We start from the raw sequence: 6,000 nt of genomic DNA on the forward strand, positions 1-6,000 counted from the left end.
GGAAGAGCCGAGGAAGGAGGCGTCCCCTCGGGCTGGGGCTGGAGGTGGCTGGGAAAACAGAAGAATCAGTGGCACCCCCTGAAAGAGACAGCACTGGAGACCTTGAGAAGTGCTGGGGGACACAAGAGCCTGGGCGTGCAGGGGATGAAAGGTAGGGAATTCATTAAGCAGTCAGCATCTTTCATTTCTTGCAGAGTATCTAGGATCATAAATGAGTCTAGTATTACCACTTCAATCCTCTGTTTTCCATGAGATGAGGTCACTTTTCGGCCTGGACAAAAGTCAAACTTGAAAGACATTAACCCCTATTGGGAAAGTCATTTTGGAGGTTCAGTGTCTAGCCCCAGACAGCCAAGGATGCCTGCCCCATCACTGTGCACCTCAGCTCCCACCCTCAGTGTCCAGCCCTGCTGTCTGGCCGAGGCAGAGGACGGCAGGACCACTCCGCAGAGCTCCAGCTCTGACCGACAGGGGTGAGCCGAGGGTGCCTCGCCATCTAAGGGTGAAAACAACTGACGCAAACACGCCCGTTCATCTGCCCCCTTGGCCTCTTGACTTGGAAAACAAAATACAGCCCACACATTGCAAAGCTTGCTCAGCCTGGGTGGGCTCGGGCTGATGCATTCATTCAACGGAAAGAAAATGAGAGCCTTCATGTGGCGTCGTGCTGAGGATGAGAGGGTGCTGGGCTGCATCCTGCACTGACTGACCGCTCTTGACCCACTCACTCCCCACGTTCCACTCTTGAAGAAGATGTCCCACCAGCAGGGAAAGCAGCAGCTCAGAGCCCAAACAGAGCCTAGAGGAGCCCTGCCGGTCCAATGAAGAGAAGTCGCACCCACCCCGCCCACCAGGCTTGTCTCTCACAGGACTCTGGGTTGGAATCATCGCAGATTAAGCCACCACCTGTCCATCACCACACCCTTTCTCTCCCACTCTCTCCTCCGCTGAACAGCTGGTTACACCCACCTGGTATAAAATAATCAGAGTGAATAAGGCGTTCCCATATGATATGGACTTGAGGCCAGCTTTGAAACGTGCATCTGAGCAGACCATACTGGTTCTGCCCCTTCCAACCCCCAGAAATTGCATGAAGACCCCACTGACCTTGTATGGTCTTTGTTTTCCCCTCCTTCTCCTGGACCATCCTGCAGGGTTTGGCACCACTGACCTCCCCTTCTTCTCAGAGGTCCACCCCTTAGCATCCCAGTCTCCACCCCTCCCAGAATAAGAGTAAGAGAAGGACCCACCTCACTGCCCGGTCCTTCTCTTACTCCTCTTATTCCTGTCCCTTTATCATGGGAGGCCCCATGGGTCTGTCCTCAACCCCTTGACCTTCTCTCTGACTTCTCTCCCTTTGGGGTCATGTCCTTACCCACAGTTTCAACTATCCTCTACTTCCACGTCTAGCCACTATCCCGTAGCTTTCACCTCATTTCCATAGCCAAATGCACAATTAAGTAATGGGTAACTCTGTACCGACTGGGCTACCCACCATCCTCTCAAACTCAATGTACTTGAAAGTGAATTCATTATAATTCCTTCAAAGCAAGCTCCCCCTCCAAAAATGCCACTTTCTACCCAGGTGACATCATTCTCCCTGTCAATCACTTGACTTCAGTGGCTCCTCACTGCCTAAAACACGGCCAAACTCCTTAGCCTGACAACTCAAGACAATCTGAATTCAACCTACCTTTCCAACACCATCTACCCATGTACCAGAGCATTAACATAGTTATAACACGTTGTGCCCACGCCTACCTCAAAACTCTTACTCACAGCACCTGCTTCGGACTGACCCAAGCACACGCTTCCTCTTTTCTGCTTCCCCAACTCCGAGGTATCCCTCAAGGTGTGTGGTTCAGTTCAATTCTGCCTCTGCCATGAAGACTTCCATAACCTCTCCAAGTCAATCTGTGATCTCTACCTCCTATAAACTCACAGAGCTTTTGTATCGCTCATCCGCAGTACCCTGTTTACTCACTGTCATTGTTGCCATGGATATAACTTCAACAGTACATTCCTATTTAAGTTTGCAGTTAGGTATGACACGTCTCCTCCACTGTGGTATAAGCTTCTCAAGTACGGAAGACATATATTCTCCTTCATTATTACCTAGAGTGCCTGCATGATATTATCGTCATAGCAGGCCTTTACTAAATACACAGTCGACGAATGAATGATTGGGTCTCCTGCAACTCTTTTTGGTGAAAAGAGCTTTGGCATCAACCAGGTAGCTGGTCCCTGTCTGAGGGGCTGCCCTTCTCCTAACACATTGTGCCACTGACTTTGAGTCTCTGTTCTGTTGTCTGATGTTTCCAAGCTGATCTTTCTGAGTTGAGTGTTCATCCTCCCCTTAATAAGAAGGGATGCTTACCTCTCGCGTAGGAGATCAGGTGACTCTAACTCAGGGGGACCTTCCCAGCACAATAACAGCCTCACCCTCATTTTATCCATCATAAATTATGGGGTTCATTCCCCTACGAGGAATATCTCCTGCTCTTTAAAAATGTAGTTGAATTAAGGTTTGGGGAATCAGTTATTAAAAAGAGACATTCAGATCCCTACATAGAGAATATTTTCAGATCCCTTTCCTCAGAAAATAAAACATAGCAGAATAAAATTCTGCTTCAAAAAAAAAAATCGACTACAGAATTAACTGGTTCTATCTCTTCTCTCTACAAAAAAGGCAAATGTCACCATCATACACCTCTTTCCCTTATGAAGAATTACATGTGAGGACTTCCCTGGTGGTGCAGTGGTTGAGAGTCCGCCTGCCGATGCGGGGGACGCGGGTTCGTGCCCCAGTCCGGGAGGATCCCACATGCCGCGGAGCGGCTGGGCCCGTGAGCCATGGCCACTGAGCCTGCTCGTCCGGAGCCTGTGCTCCGCAATGGGAGAGGCCACAACAGTGAGAGGCCCGCGTACCGCAAAAAAAAAAAAAATTACATGTGAAAGAGACACACACACTTTTGACTGTATGCAGACATACGCACTAGCTTCTGATCTGACCTCAAGTTCTGCCAGTCACGTGTCCAAACATATACAAGGAATCTTCCTATGCTGTTGAGAGCTTTCAGACAGACTTAAAAATACAGTACATTCAAAGGTGAAGAATTATAAGCTCTTTTGAAGACTTCTAAATATTCCTAATGTGTCATTTAAAATGGGAAAGGTGGAAATGTAATTCTCAATCAAAAGAGAGAATTTGTGAAATACTCCTCTCTAATACCCTTAACAAGCCAGTCCCTTGGACACACACACATAGGCACACTCACTATACAGCCCTTTCCATTAAAAACTTGTTTTTTGTTTTGTTTTGTTTTTCACATAATCACCCCATCACTCAATCACATTCTTCAAAGAAATTCTACCAGATGTAAAGTGTTCAGGTATTAATATAATCACCCAAAGCTTCCTATGATGCTATTTTCCCCTTGTTAAAATAATCTCTATTCTCCAATAAGTCAATTTCATATGAAAAATTCCAGGACTATAAAAAACAAAGAGAAAAAGGGACATGCGTCAAGCAAGCAAAGAATAATTACAAAGAAAAGTACTAATTAGTGATAGTACTAATTGCAATAGGTATTAAATACGTATTATGTGCAAGGCACTGTCCTAAGCCCTTTACTTTCCTTATTTCTCAGAATAATTATATGTGGTAGGTATTATTATAATCTGCATTGTACACATCAGAAAAGCAAAACTGAAAGAGACTAAATAATTTCACTTAAGGTCAGATAGGTGGTGAATGACATTACAGAAAATCAACCCTAAGTCTGTTTGACTCCAAAATCCATTATCTCCACCACCACACTGTACGGCCTCTCACTGATATCATTAAGAGATTTGGGGTGGTCACTTATTGTCATGATGACCCTACAATTCCAAGAGGCAAGAAAATGTCCAGACACTACAGCAGGTTCTGAGAGAGCCCAGAATAAGCGAGTTATGTGTGTGTGAGGCAAGACAGAATTATCCCTCAGTCCTGGTTGGGTTTATTGCCCCACCTGCGGAAATGACAGCAATAGCGCCTGCCATCTGAATCTCAGGAGACTATTGACAGACCAACTGTGAAGAGAGACTGTCAAGTGCATTGTATTCCAATCCATGCTGGCACTATTAGCCTGACCTGCCTCGGTTCTGCATTGCTACGTCCCCAGGCATAAGCCATGCAAGAACTGAGTCCTCCTTCAAAAACTGTTCAAACTCTCCAAAACTTCTCAAAATCCAAAGTGTATATCAGTGTGCACTGTTTACTCACGATGAACATGGTTTTCTATCCCATTTACTTGTTATCCAATGAATGGCCAAATCTACCCCAAATGCCCCAGCCCCTGAGCTCCCTGGTGGGTCACTCTAGGTAGCTATCTGGAAAAGTTATCGGCCCAACTCTGGAGGGGTCACTGAGGGAGAGAAGGGAGAAAGGGAGAGGAGATGACACCCAGCAGCAGAGAAGGAGGGTACACGGCACTGCAGACCCAAATAATATTAGCCAGTGCTCTGTGTTCAGGAAATCCAAGGCTAGTGCCATTCCGACCATTCAGGAATATCGATCCTGATCACTCGGTTTGGCTTGAAGTTTTTTCCTATGAATACTTCTGCTGCCAACGCGTGCCACTAAAGGATTCAGCACACTTAAATCCTCCTGCCTTTCAACTTGTTGTTTCCCTGCCTACCCTCCAGCAGGTAAGACACCCACAGACTCACGGTGCTCCAGGCTGTAGAATTCACAGGAGTCTATAATGTTCAGGTTATTTTTAAACTTTCAGGCCACTTTCCCTCCCCACGAACAGCAGGCCTGCCATTTAGAACAGTGTTTAACCCACACCCCAACTACTTTGAAACTTTAGCTTTTTGTGTTAAAAGAAAGGAAGCTATCCTTCACGCTCACGCACGCGCACTCACACACACACACCCCTAAAAAATGAAGACAGTCACCAGCTCTCTGGAGTGAAAGACCCAGCTCCCAAAATTATGCTGAGCTTGTTGAGATGATGTGTGTGAAAAGGCTTTGTAAACTTAGAGTGTCACACACGGTAGGTGGTATTATTGTGATATTTGCAAGGACAGATACCAGGCGTTATAGGTGATGCCAAAAGACAGCTCCCTACTTCCAAAAGGGAATTATACCAGAACAATCAAAGCATTCAAGGCCCTTCATTTGCCTAGGGAGCCAGACAGGGGCTGGCTAAGGGGTGTTCGGTTATAATTTTCTTCAAATTAATTGCTTTTTTTTTTTTTTAAAGTGGAAAACATTGGAAGAGAGGGAAAGAAATTCTGAAAACAATTCAACGAAAAGAGAGCGAAGCAGAAAAATGAAAGAAAAAGTTTCAAAGCCCTAACAATACCTACCATCTGTGGAAGGTCTAACTAATCATCACCGTGTATGTGTTACCTCATTTGATCTGCTTAAGAATCCTCAGAGGCTTCAACCATTTTTCAGATGAGATCAGAGAAACGATGTCCCTAAACTAAGATCACACAGCGCGTATGTGGCGGAGCTAGACCTGCCTGATGCCAGAGGTCACATCCCACACTTCCCTCTCACTGCAGGAGCCACACGGAAGGAGCAAGTGTGGCCTGAACGGCGAGGCTGGGTAAGAATGGTTTCAAGGGCCCACAGCGGAAGAGCCCAGGGTCACTCTAGAGTCAGTGAGGGTCAGGCAGTGGGCACATAGGCTCCTCCACAACCAAAAATAAAAACATGAGAAGTCCCTATTCCTGGAGGAAAGCTGAAGGATTTGCGTGAGCTATGTCCACACAGCCATCCAGGCTGTGGGGAACGGGATGGCATGGACAAAATCCGTCACAGACAGTCCCCAGTGTCTTCGCGGTGGGGGGATACCTCTCAGGCCAAAGGCTGTAGCTTCTAAAGTCCCCTTGTTGCCACACTGGTACCTACCATAAAACAAATCAAGCAGCTTTTCCCTCACAGCAAACCTCTTCACCACAGCTCCGCACACACAGGAGGGAAGACCCACTGGAGAGCCTCCT

Source organism: Neophocaena asiaeorientalis, unplaced genomic scaffold (genome assembly GCF_003031525.2).
Source record: "Neophocaena asiaeorientalis asiaeorientalis breed wild unplaced genomic scaffold, Neophocaena_asiaeorientalis_V1.1 scaffold270, whole genome shotgun sequence".
In the NCBI taxonomy this organism is placed as follows: domain Eukaryota; kingdom Metazoa; phylum Chordata; class Mammalia; order Artiodactyla; family Phocoenidae; genus Neophocaena; species Neophocaena asiaeorientalis.